We start from the raw sequence: 14,412 nt of genomic DNA, 5'->3' as shown, positions 1-14,412 counted from the left end.
TATATCCACTCAGCTGCCATGCACTTTTGTGACGTCACAGGTAGTCTGTAGCCAATGGCAACAGCTGGAGACGCATCATTATCATCCTCATTTCCCCAGGCCTCACAATTGTGGGTACACCTCAGCAGTGACTTACTTGTGTGCTTGTTTATTGTTAAAAATATTTGGAGACCAACCTTCATTTGTACTGATATTAAAGGTAAAGGTAAAGGGACCACTGATCATTAGGTCCAGTCGTGGCCGACTCTGGGGTTGCAGCACTCATCTCGCTTTATTGGCCGAGGGAGCCGGCGTACAGCTTCTGGGTCATGTGGCCAGAATGACTAAGCCGCTTCTGGCAAACCAGAGCAGCGCACGGAAAAGCCATTTACCTTCCTGCCAGAGCGGTACCTATTTATCTACTTGCACTTTGACCTGCTGTCGAACTGCTAGGTGGGCAGGAGCAGGGACCGAGCAATGGGAGCTCACCCCATTGCAGGGATTCAAACCGCCAACCTTCTGATCGGCAAGTCCTAGGCTCTGTGGTTTAACCCACAGCGCCACCCGCGTCCCTTATACTGATATTAGGGAGGGGCATATTATAAAACTGTTGCTGGGGACCTTTTTCAGCACAAGGGGCACATTTCCATGTAGGGAACTTCCCCACCCTCCGGGGCTGCATGCCAGTGACTGGTGGGGGTCAGAGGCAGGTGGGAGTTTAGCAGCCAGGTGACTCTACCTTGGTAGTGTTGGCTCCATTCCAGCTATGCAAATTGAGAGGCTGCTATAGTCCCCTTGCCCATCTTTCAATTCACTAAATAAGAAGTTTAATAAAAGTACAAGGAAATAAGGGGGTGCAGCTGGTGAGGGGAATGACCTAAAGCAGAATCCAGTGGTCTGCTCTTGATTTGTGGACTAGAGGTTCCCCACCCCATAATAAAACCCAAGGGTTAGATCCAACATGAGTTGTATTCAGAGTAGACCTACTGAATCAAAAGACTTAGTAAATCTATTAATTTTAATGGGTCTCATTTCAATGAAGTATTTGGATATCGCTCCAATTATTAAAAACAAAGCTCCACTCCACACACACACAGAGACACACACAAACATGCACATATATTTTTCTTAATTTTTTAAAAAGTTTTGCACCTTCTCTGTCATGATATCCCAATCATAATTTCTTTTGTTTATCCTTCCTAGAAGAGAAAGGTGAAAATATTAGTTTTCTCAGACTAAGACAATTAAGACTATAAAAGCTTATAAAATGTGTCTAAGCTTTTATATCCTTAATTGTCCCATTTGCTTATGAATTGTTATATGTGCTGAAATAAATCATGTCTCCAATATTTATTTTATTAGTTTAGACAATATTTTACACTGTATATTTATCTGATTTTCATTATTGTATTGTTAACATCTTAATACAAATTATAATTTAAAACAACAGAGCCAACCTAATAAAATCTATGTAAGATGTTTTAGCAACTAAAAGAAACATCCCCTTCATTGTACAGTGGTACCTCGGGTTAAGTACTTAATTTGTTCCGGAGGTCTGTTCTTAACCTGAAATTGTTTTTAACCTGAAGCACCACTTTAGCTAATGGGGCTCCTGCTGCTGCCGCACCGCCGGAGCACAATTTCTGTTCTCATCCTGAAGCAAAGTTCTTAACCTGAAGCACTATTTCTGGGTTAGCAGAGTCTGTAACCTGAAGCGTATGTAACCTTAAGCGTATGTAACCTGAGGTACTACTGTATATATAAAATCTGCAACTGCAAGTACACAAAGTAAACATTATATGCTCTTTAAATGGGTGTCTTGCATAGTTTTTATAGGAGGGAAAAGAGAATTAAAGGGTCAAAACACCCCGGGGCTGTCTTCTGCATACTCTGCAAATGGGAACTAAAGCAAGTCTCTTGCTTGCCTGGAATGAGAGGTGTGTGTGTGTGTGTCTAGAAACCTCTGACTTTACTGTGGCTGTAGTATAGGTTAATGTACCGTACATCAATTTTGCCGCTTTGCAAAAAGTGAGGGTTTCTGCCCTCATTTTAGCAAGAGATTTCCATGGATCCTCTGCCAAAATGATGATGAACAACCTTTCATTTCCACAGGAAATTCTGGTGCACACCCTTTCCTGATTCAGAGAGCCTGCTAAATGGGAGGGTTTTCTCCCATTGCTTTAGCAAGGGATCCCAGACAGGTTTGCATGGAAACCTCTGCTAAATGAGGAAAGCCTCAATTTCAGCAGAGGTTCATAATCCAAACTCCTTCTTGGTTTAGGAGGGGGTTTGTATGCTCAGTTTGGCAGCATGCCTCTGTTTCCCAATGGAAACAGGCACACACAGCCAATGCAGGATTTAACCTCGCTCTTGCACCTATCAGAGGACCTCACAAGTGACACCAGCTGATGGGTGGATGGGAATGTTTTGGGGAAAATGGACTCTTGGGCCAACCTCAACCACCTGGTGGGCCAAGATTGGCCCACAGACTGGACTTCTAGGGTGGCGCCATCGGTAATGGCTGCTTCCCTCTAATTCGGAGGGACAGAGCTCCGCGGAAATCGAGTCTTTTCCGCAACGGCGCAGCGGGGACCCTTCAAAAATCACAGGCGGGTGAAGCCTGTGAACCTGGGACTCAGCGGGCACCATTTGCGCCCCCCCAACTGTTAAAGGAGCTCGGCAACGGGCTCTGGAGCGGAGTGGGGGTGGCGTGGTGCTGTGTGCCAACTGCTTCTCCCGACTGGCAGAATCCGAGACCAGGGAGAAGAGTCGGTGAAAGAAGACTGGAAGAAATTTAAAGACTACTTAAAGAAATATTGTAAAATTAATGAATGTTAGAAAGATGTTGGATAGAAATTAAGCGGTTTCCAGCTGTAATGCTTTAGGAGATATGAAAAAAGGATTATAAATGGGTAAAAGTTCTATGGTAAGGATTTGCTGAACCAACAAACTGAACTGGAATACAAAGAAGGGAAGTATGAGGAGGTCGGAGGAAATAAGGGTATGGAAGTTATGTTACTGAAAATTAATGTGTGTTTTTAACTGCTTATTATTTTGTATGTTTATTTTTTATTTTTTATTATATTCAAAAAAATTTCTCAATAAATATCTTTAAAAAAAAGAAGAAAAAGATTGGCCCACAGACTGAAGGTCCTCCACATGTGGCTTATAGGGCGTTGCAAAGCACAGTGCTGGTGACAGTCTAGCCACCCATCACCTTAATTTCCCGGAAGCATCTATACATAGAAATTAGCATGTAAAAATGTTATACAAATGTGTTTGTGCCCTAAATCTTTTAAATACCTAGTGACACCCCTGCTCAGACTACTGTTTGAAAGCAAGTGTTGCAGGTAACTGATGTTTAGGGATAAGAGAGTTTCTGTTACACAGATCTGCCAAGCCCGATAAGCTCATTTTTGCAGGACATTAGTCTGACAAAACAAGAAGACTTTCAAATCCAGCTGATCTGAAAGGTGAAATGAATAATCCCAACATGTTTTCCATTGGGAAAGTTTCAAGATAAGCACGAGTCCATTTACAGAACATTTTCCTGCAACCTTACTATTTAAACAGTTTTACACAAACACATACATCTGTATGTATACACATCTGCATGCACAACCTATATATATATATGGAAGTGTATCCATACGGTGAAGCTCTAAACTCTTTTAGGAACGAGGAGAAGGCGGAGGGGAGTCCATATTTTTGTAATTAACCAATTAAAATTACTGAACATGAGAATAGAATTAATTTAAAGAACAGAGGCAGTAGAATTTGTTCTTCAGTCAGCATCAGCTACATTCCATGTCAAGTGGTGACTAAAACAATCATTATCATGACAGTTCCAATTACATGGGAAGGGCAAAGCTTTTCAGCTTGTTCTATTCTGCTGGCTTTAGAAAGACAGTTCTCATCCAGTACCATCAAGTTCAGCTTCTGAGCTCCAGTCACTAAGCCCATTGAGATACACTCAGAAGAAAACTGTATTTTATCTTCCTGTGTCAATTTAAAATAAATAAATAACTACTCCTATGTGTTGTCTCAAGAATAGACTTTGAAAGATCTTGAGCACACTTCCACATCCAATAATGCTTAGTCCCACTAAAATAAATTGAAGTTTGAAAATCAGTTAATAGAATAATAGCATCTTAGAGTCTGAAGGTATTCCAAGGGTCATCTAGCCCAACCCCCTGCAATGCAGGAATCTCAGCTAAAGCATCCATGACAGATGGCCATCCAACCTCTCCTTAAAGGTAAAGGTAAAGGGACCCCTGACCATTAGGTCCAGTTGTGGCTGACTCTGGGGTTGCGGCACTCATCTCGCTTTATTGGTTGAGGGAGCTGGCGTACAGCTTCCGGGTCATGTGGCCAGCATGTCTAAGCCACTTCTGGCGAACCAGAGCAGCGCACAGAAACACCATTTACCTTCCCGCAGGAGCGGTACCTATTTATCTACTTTGATGTGCTTTCAAACTGCTAGGTTAGCAGGAGCAGGGACCGAGCAACGGGAGCTCACCCCGTCACGGGGATTCGAACCGCCGACCTTCTGATCGGCAAGTCCTAGACTCTGTGGTTTAACCCAGAGCGCCACCCACATTGTTAACCTCTGCTTAACAACCTCCAAAGAAGGAGACTCCACCATCTCTTGTGGGAGTCTGTTCCACTGTCAAACAGCTCTTACTGTCTGAAAGTTCTTTCTGATGTTTTGTCAGCATCTCCTTTCTTGGAGTCGGAAGTCATTGAATCAAGTCCTACCCTCCAAAGCAGGAGAAAACATGCTTGTTTCTTCTTCCATGTGACAACCCTTAAGATATTTGAAGGTGGCTATCATATCTCCTCTTAATCTCCTCTTTTCAAGGCTAAACATACCCAGCTCCTTCAAGTGTTCCTTGTAAGGCTTGGTTTCCAGACCCCTGATCATCTTGGACTGCCAACCTAGCACAAAGCATACCAGTGCAAGTAGATAAATAGGTATCACTGTGGTGGGATGGCAAATGGCATTTCTGTGTGCTCTGGCACTCGTCCCAGTGTCCCGTTGCACCAGTAGCAGTTTAGTCATGCTGGCCACATGACCTGGAAAGCTTTCTGTGGACAAACACCGGCTCCCTCGGCCTGAAGCGAGATGAGCAGCGCACCCCATAGTCACCTTTGACTGGACTCAACCATCCAGGGGTCCTTTACCTTTACCTAATGGAATAATGTGGATGATCTGACTTCTGGCATTTTCTGTAACCAGCATCACCTGATCAGTAATTTTTGATGCAGATTTCTGCGGGGGACAGACACCTTCCCCAAGCTCCAAACTGCCGCATCACACTTGCAAACCTCAAATGACACAGGGCCGTTCCTCTTCCTCTTGGATCCTCTATGACCTATCCTCTTAAACCCTCTATACAGAGACAACATGAAGATACCCAATTATTTTTACATCCATTTAAACAATTTGAAGTGCTCCTAGCAGTTTACTCCTAATGTATGATTATTTGGGAGCAAATCCCACTATATTCAATGGAGCTTATTCTTTAGTTAGTGTGTTTAAGACTGCACCCTAAATCTGTTGGTTTAATGAAGGTGTGAATCAGTTCTTAGACTGCAATCAGTGGTCAAGCTCCATGCATTCTGTGGTCTTCGTTATTCCCTCCTTCCAAAAGCAGGGTGTGCCATCACAGACTGTCTAACAAATCCTAAACTCAAGGGAGCTTTTAAAGTAGCTTCTGACAGACTGCAAAGATCTGCTTTTAGCAGAAATGTGAGACACCATTGTGTGCACCTTAATAAGATTCTCTGAGGCTTTTGCAGGAATCCATCCTTACTAAAGCACTTAACTGCACATCTGGGTTTTTAGTGCATTGCATGATTTGAAGTCTGTGTCCTGAATCTGGGCACAACCTTTCTTATCCCATGTCATTCATGCACAAGAATAAAACCACTGTTTTTTTAAAAATAGTCACATAAACATAGTGCAACACAACTGAAATTTCCCTAAGAATTATCTAGTTCAATCCCATGTCTTCACATGGAAACTGCTGTGCTTTCACACTATCCATCAACCTACTTACAAGATTTTGACTGCAATCCTAAGTCCACTTACCTGAGAGCAAACCCCATTTAATTCAACAGAACTTACTTCTAAATATACATAGTTAGCTCTTACGTTAACTTGCTTCATCATGAATTAAAAGTTAATAACAAAAAGGCAATGAAGAAGAATAACTGTAAAAGTAAAACCCCACCCTCTCACTATATATAAAGGTCTGGTGACTTCTGTTTCAGTGAATCTGAAGAAGGGTGCATGCACACGAAAGCTTATACCAAGAACAAACTTAGTTGGTCTCTAAGGTGCTACTGGACAATTTATTTTATTTTATTTTTATACATTTCTATGCATATTTAAGTTCATCAGTGATAAGCACACAGGATTCACTACCTGGCTGCAGCCTAAATATATTGCTTTTGGGTTGGAAATGGATTTTGGATTACTCACTATAATAGAGCTAGACTTAATGGAATTACATTAGGTAGTGTGTGTTAGTTACAAATTATATGCAAGTTTAAACTATAATAAGAGAGCATACTGGAATACTAGACAACACTATGGAGAATGAAAGAGGGCACTGCTTATGTAGAAACTAAAGACCATCTGATGCATAAAGTATTATCTTCCATATATACACACAAATACACACATGGATCAGGAGGGTTGAAGTTTACCAGTGATGCCAAGAAACCATGAAATGCAAGGTATGTGACATTTCCATGCAAAGTCCAAATTTAGGTATCCCCACAAATATTTAAAACATAATAGTTTTTAATACCTAACAGTGGAAGGATTACAGGTAAAGTGTGCTTCATAAGGATGGCAGGTATCATTGGTTCAGCTGATGGACAACAACAGAGAACACCAAAGGAATGTAGTCATCAATAAAGTTTTAGGGCTCAATTGATAGAACACTCAAATGATTAGAAAAAAATTGAAACCACATTTTAAGAGATAATCTGTTCAAAGGCAAACAGTCAACTTGCTCTTCTATAGGCTGAGATAAATGAGTGGGTTATATCATATGGGCTCCCTATTAAGAGCCAATAAAATTTTCACACCCCAGTTCTAACTGCATGCATGCAGAAACGAGATCACACTGAATACAGTGTAACTTCACAATAACTGGATTTGGAAAGCAGCCTTAATCAGAAGATATGTGTTAAAAAGGAATCAGAAAATTGCTTCTTGATAGTCTGCTTATGCAATAAAATAACCAGAAGCACGGTACTTTGCATCATAACATGCCAATTGATCTCTCTGATCATGGATACTAACCCCAGATAATTAAAAACAAGAACTCTATCTAGCACAGAGGTGAGGAACCAAATGTGGCCCTCTGAGACTATATCTGTCCCATGCGACTCACCCCCAGGGTGCACCCCCTCATTAGCCACACCCCTCACCAGACTTGCTTTACATCCACCTTGAGTCATTACCTGGTTGGAATGTGTCCTTGATCTCTGATAATGGTTCTTGCCTGCCTGGATGGAAGTCTTAAAAATGAAAAATAACTTGTTGGCTACATTGCAGGGTGGCCATGTGTCCTACTTTGCAGGTGCCAGCCCTCTATTTGAAGGGCGCTCTGATCCAAGTCCAGTTTAAGGATAAAGAACCATAAGACCAGAGAACCAACCTAGAGCTGAGTGATAAGATTGTGCTCATCACTCAGGGATGCTACTGAGATGCTACTTGCTTGGAGACACCCACTCCAGCTATTCCATGCTGCTGCCCCTTCCCTGCTAGCTCAGTCTGAACCATGCGTCTATGAGGCCTATTCCAGGAAGTAGGAGAAATGGGGAAATCAAGTCCAGATGGGGGACAACAACATGTTCGTCTAGTCATGAGTCATGACTTTATCAGTCCCCACCCCAGATGAGCCTCTGGCTATGAGACTAGTACAATGGTGCCAGGATGGACAAAGATCAGGCTGATTTGTTTAATAGATAGGGCAATAGATATTGGTTATAATATAGATATGGAAGCATGGGAACGATTGTGGAATACAGATATAAAATTCACAGCATGCTATGGTCTACGAGAGAAATGTACGAAAATGTTATATCGGTGGTATTTAACAGTGAGTAAATTAGCAAAAAGGTATAAATCAAAATCAAATAAATGTTGGGAATGTAAAGAGAAAGAAAGTTCTTTTTATCATATGTGGAGGTCTTGTAGTAAGGTTAAAGCTTACTGGGGAATGAAATGATATATAATGCAGTGTTTCCCAACCGATGTTCCGCGGCACACTACTGTGCCGTGAGACATTGGCTGGTGTGCCGTGGGAGGGAGGCGGGCGAGTCAGGCGGTGAGAGGCGGCGGCGGCGAGGATCCGCGTCGAGCCGGGGGCGGCTCCGCGGTGGTGGTGCCGAGCGGCGGGGCAGCACGTGCAAAAGGGAGGAGCGCGAGACAGCGGAGGAGGAGGAGGCGGGCATGTCCGGGCAGCAGCAGCAACAACAGCAGCAGCAACTCCCGGCGACGGCTCCTCAAGCCCCGCCGCCGCCCCCTCCTCCGCCCGCTATCGCCGCCACCACCACAACAGCCGCCGCCGCCTCAGTTGCCGCCGTCCCTCAGTCCCTCGCTCTGCTGCCTCCTCCCACCCCCAAAGCTTGGAGGTTCCTCGGCAAGGGGGAGGAAAAAACCGTCACTTTCGTGCATCCCTCCCGGCGTGACGCTGCGCGCTGACGTCACGGGGCGGGGCTTTAATGTTGGTGTGCCGCGAGATTTTTTTGCAGTAAACAGGTGTGCCGTTGCCCAAAAAAGTTTGGGAAACACTGATATAATGAATTGAAAAAGGATTTTTTTTTTTAAAACAACAGAAGCTTTGCTTAGGGCAGAACTACCCAAACTGTATAGAAATTTACTCATGTACAGTATGTGACTACAGCGGCAAGAATGTTATTTGCCCAAAAATGGAAAGAAGTCCCAGCAAAAGAAGAATGGATACAAAAACTTACGGAATATGCAGAAATGGTGAAACTTACCAGAAAAATAAGAAATCAAGAAAATAAACTTTTTATAAAAGAATGGAAACGGTTTATTTAATATTTACAAAGGAACTGTAAACATTGACAAGATTATTGTAACAACCTATAGTTTTATAAGGGGATACATTTAAAGTAGACGAATAAATGATTAAGTTGAATTGGAATATGCAGAATATATATATATATATATATATGGAACTGCAGTAAGAGGGAGAACACTCTCCCAGAAACGGCTCCTTTTATTACCCACCCACCCACCCAAAGTGCTGGCTCCACCCTGTTCTGGTTATCTGTCTTGGTAGCCAGTCAGAGAGGCTCCAGCCCTCTGGTGGAATTCTAATGCACTGTATCACCAGACTCCAGGCTAGCTTAGCTGTCTTTCACACACCCCTTCAAGGCTGGGGTGGTCAATATACTGTATTTTTCAGTGTATAAGACTAGGTTTTTTAAACCAAAAAATTAGGTTTAAAATTGGGGCTCATCTTATACACGGGTCGTGCTGAGGGGTGTTTTCTTAATTTGGAGTCCCCAAAAATAGTCCCCATATACATGGGGATGTCTTATACACGGAAAAATATGGTAAGTAGACATTTTTTTCAGTCAGAAGCCAGGCTCAAATGGTGCCCCCTCTTTTAGGACCAATACTTTGAAAATCATACAGTGCCGTTCAAAACTGAATTCCTGCCTTCATCCCTCCCTCATGGTGCCACCTAAAGGAGGTCTCTTTATCCTGCTGCATTGAAGGTCAGCCTTTGATATCAGTACATACTTGTCAGAAAGTATTGCCATTTTCAGTAAGGAAGGTGATCCAGTTGGTGACAGGGAAAGCCTCTGTCTGTGTTCATGGCTCATGGGCACCATTGCTGCTGACTCCAATACGTTCAGAAAATAGTAAAGTAGAAATGACATCAAGAGGAAGTTATTATATATGTCTCCATACTGAATTTGATACAGATAGATATCTGACAATCAAAAACAGAATGTGAATGCAATTTAGTCTGGATAACATGGAAGTGTTAGTGAGAAGTGTTAACTTGTAAAGTATGTTTAGAATAAGCTCTCATGAAATGGCAGTGATTTAGAGTCTAAGACAAGGAAATCAGTGTCTATTATGTTGTGTTTATTTAGCAGATTTTGACCCAGTCATACAGTAGGTATGACAAAACATGCTAGATGAGAAAAGGCTACTGTGGTACCTCTGGTTACATACTTAATTCGTTCCGGAGGTCCGTTCTTAACCTAAAACTGTTCTTAACCTGAAGCACCACTTTAGCTAATGGGGGCTCCTGCTGCTGCCGCTGCACAATTTCTGTTCTCATCCTGAAGCAATGTTCTTAACCCAAGGTACTATTTCTGGGTTAGCGGAGTCTGTAACCTGAAGTGTATGTAACCCGAGGTGCCACTGTAATGTGTTTTAAAACAAATCATAAGGGAAACACAATTATAAACCCTAACTGCCTAGAAAATTGTAAAACTGAAAACATAGTGGCCCAATACAGTTAGGAGGCTCAGTGATAAGGTTATAATCATATATGTGGGTTAGTTAACAACTCCTTTGAATCCAACCCCCCTCTCTTTACAATTGTTGCAGAATGATATTCTTGCAAAGAAGCTGGTAAAATGTGGACTGGACAAGATAACGGTTAGGTGAATTTGTAGCTCATTGACTGACCAAACCTGAAGAGTTCTCATTAACGGTTCCTCGTTATCCTGGCAAAAACTGGAAAGTGTGGTACCACAGGATTCTGTCTTGGGCCTATTATTCTTCATCATCTTTATAAACAACTTGGATGAAGGTACTGAGGGGATGCTCATCAAATTTGCTGATGACACCAATGCCACTGAAGACAGAATCAGGATTCAATATGACCTTAAAAGACTGGAGAACTGGGCCCAAACTAGCAAAATGAATTTCAGTAGGGACAAATGTAAGGTTCTGCTCTTAGTCAGGAAGAACCAGATGCACAAATATACGATGGGGAACATCTGGTTTGCCAGTCGTACATGTGAAAAGGACCTAAGGGTTTTAGTTAAGTGCTTGTTTTCTGGCAGTACTCAACGGTACACAGTACTGGCACATTCAAAGTTGGAGACAGTCCAACTTACAGCCTGTCAGGGACTGGCCAGATGAGGAGGAGTGGTGAAGACCACCCCCCCAGGAGGCTTTCTGGTAGGAGGCAGATGAAGATAGTATGGACCCAGATTTGTAGTGGTGGCAAACAGGACACAACCCAGAAGAAAAAAGCTGCAAAATAATGGAGGATGAGGAACAGGAACAAGCTAGCAGATGCTCCAGTCCTGAACAGAGACAGGAGTGGTAGAAACAGTACAGCATACAGTTGACACCATGTCACTTGAAAGCCTGGTAGAGCCTCCTCCTTCTCCTACAACCAGATGCTCCCTTTGTATCTTAGAGAAGAAAACCAAACAGAGACAGAAAGATTCCTTTACCGGCCATCATAGGCAGCAGGAGGGGTTTAGAAGCCAGGAAGTACTGCAAGGGGGGGGTGGACTGGGCACTCTGAGCAAAGTCTTGAGGGACCATATTTCATGGTCTCTGTATTTCTGTTGATTTAAATAAAAGAACTGGAAGCAGCTCTCTGCGTCTCTGATTTCACTAGGCAGTTAGCCAGTGAGCTCGTGATACAGCCCTGTCCTGTTGGCACAGCTGGGGAGCAGGAAACCAGAGGCACTGTTTTGGGCTGAGTTGCTGCTGCTTCCTTACTCCGTCAACATGAATGGAGCCCCCAAAAGGCCTGGGACGAGCCCATGGGAATAGCCAAGGGGGGGCAGCTCCCCCCATAAAGTAAAACAATAGAAATACTTAACTGACCAATCACGTCTGTTCTCCTTCCCCAACAAAAGTCCTGCCCCACCAACAAAAAACCTGGCTATGCCCATGGAGGGGCATCTCTCCTCAGCCTGGTGCACCCCCTGGTGATGGCTCAGATCACCCCAGAGCCTCCACCCTCCAGCGCTTTTCCTGGACTCCTCCCCTCCTCTTGGTGGCGAAGGAAAGCTTCATGAGCACTGAGCAGGACCCCCCTTCCTGGCCTCCGCATTCCCCCATTGGGCTAGTGGCAGCAAGACAGCCTCCCCCATCCCATCCCAATCATCTCCTGCCTGCTTCGCCTTGCCCAGCTTCGCCAATACCCAGTGGTCCTGGTGCCAAGGTGAACCTCTATTCTGCCTTGGTCAGACCACACTTGGGATAACGTGTCCCATTCTGGGCGCCATAATTTAAGAAGGATGTTGACAAACTGGAATGGGTGCAGAGGATGGTGACCAAGATGATCAAGGGTCTGGAAAGCAAGCCTACGAGGAGCAGTTGACAGAGCTGGGTATATTTAGTCTGGAAATGAGACTGAGTAGAGATATGATAGCCATATTCAAATAGCTTAAGGGCTGGCACATCAAGGATGAGAAAGCTTGCTTTCTTCTGCTCTGGAGGGTAGGACCTGAACCAATGGATTCAAGTTACAAGAAAGGAGATTCCAACTAAATATCAGGAAAAACTTTCTGACAGTAAGAGCTGTTTGACAGTTGATCAGAGTCCCGCAAGAGGTCTTTCCTTCCTTGGAAGCTTTTAAGCAGAGGTTGGATGGCCATCTGTCATGTATGATCTAGTTGAGATTTCTTCATTGCAGGGGATTGGATGATCCTTAGGATCCCTTCCAACTCTACAATTCTATGATCCTATGATGTACAGAGGATTCAGGAAAGATAGCAATATAAAATTCCAGGTAACATTATTCTTCACTATAAATAAAGTAATCTCCCATAGGTAGCTTGCCCAAAGGGAGACTAGTTTATTCATACTGCAGATTAATGGTATGAAATTCACTCCAAAGAGAATGTCTTCCAGCACTTCTAGGGGAGTGGAAAAAAACAAATCCAGCGTGTGGCTTGTTTCACGTATATGGCTAGTTATTATTGGAGATATCTCCATGGTTGTCATGGAGGCCATGAAGTCCCAAGCTGACCTTAAAGAGTCAGTCTTGGCAGAAATGGTGAGGTTGTTTCTTAACAAGCTCTTACAGGATAGTTGCCATCATTATACACTCATATGAATCACACAAAAGAGCTGTTTTTAAAGTAAATTATTATATTGATGATGACGACGATTTATACAGAACCATTAGTGTACATAGTGGCTAAGTTACAAAGACATGGAACTTACCTTCTAAAATAGACAATGACAAAAATTACAGGGGAAGGGAAGAATGTGGGCAATGCAATGGATTCTGATGAGGATTTAGGGCAAAAGGTGGGTTTTGAGAAGGGAAAGATCACATACATGTTCACAATGGGCGTTGCATGCATAGGGAGACACTTTGTTCTTGTTCTTATTCCAGAAAGCTAGTTGTAGATATTACTTCATTTTGGGGACCAAGCTTAACTATGTCTAGAGTTGCCAACTGACCAGAGGAAGTAGAAGCCTTTGCTTGCTCTTCTGTTTTGAATAGCAGCTACAGAGATCAGTGTGTGAGGCATTTCACAGCATGAAGATAAACTATCACCTCATAATATCTGCTGTTGAAGGTTCAAAGAGACAGGGTCAAAGGCTGGAACCCTAATGTTTTATTTTTGGTAAGTGTTGCCAGGAATGTACAGCATATGGAAAAAACAATATAAATGAATGAGTTTATTTCTCATCTTACCAATGCCTTAGAGATGCCCAGACTGATATATATGAGAATAAGCCAACAAAAATAATAGATATGGTCATTTAAATATTTGGCACATTGGTCTCTGCAACACCCAGGCATAACCGTTATATATTTGTCTATAATGCCAAGCACATTTGGCTACTCCATGAGAACTAGTCTCACATTGCTCAAGTTACATATTTCAGCCAACCACTATGTATTTTTTTTTAATGGCACTGCCAATTGCCAAGTACCTCTCCCTCCCCGCCCCGGACTGGTTTTCTGTACTTTTTTACTTAGGTATAAGCCTCAATGAAATCCTCATGAATTATGTGTGAATGTGCATTGGACTAGGTAGCACAATTTCGGTAATAGCAATATCAATTGTTTTCTCACATAGGGTTGCCAGCCCTTCAACCAGTAACTGTGCCTTTAGCTGTACATTTATTCTCCATGTTGTGAAAACAGATCAAGCTGTTGTTAAAGCTCAAAGGGCAGGCCGGGCTGCAACCCTGTTCTCAAAGGATGGTCTTTTGGCAAACAAGCGGTCCAGTCTCTGCCCAACGCATTTCTTTGGCCTCAAGTCCAGAGGCGGCTGGTGGTAAAAGAGAGCAGGTAAGCACCTATCCCAACTGTGTACTTGGCAACCCTAACTCCCTGACAGTAATCTGAAGCCCTGGCACACAATCAAATTGTCTGGGTCAGCTCTGCCATTTGGCAAGTGGAGTGATGCACACAAAATAAGCCCCATTCCTGT

Source organism: Podarcis liolepis (genome assembly GCF_965112155.1).
Source record: "Podarcis liolepis genome assembly, chromosome: 11".
NCBI lineage: Eukaryota > Metazoa > Chordata > Lepidosauria > Squamata > Lacertidae > Podarcis > Podarcis liolepis.
The sequence above is the reverse complement of the archived record's forward strand: the minus strand, read 5'-3'. Positions refer to the sequence as shown.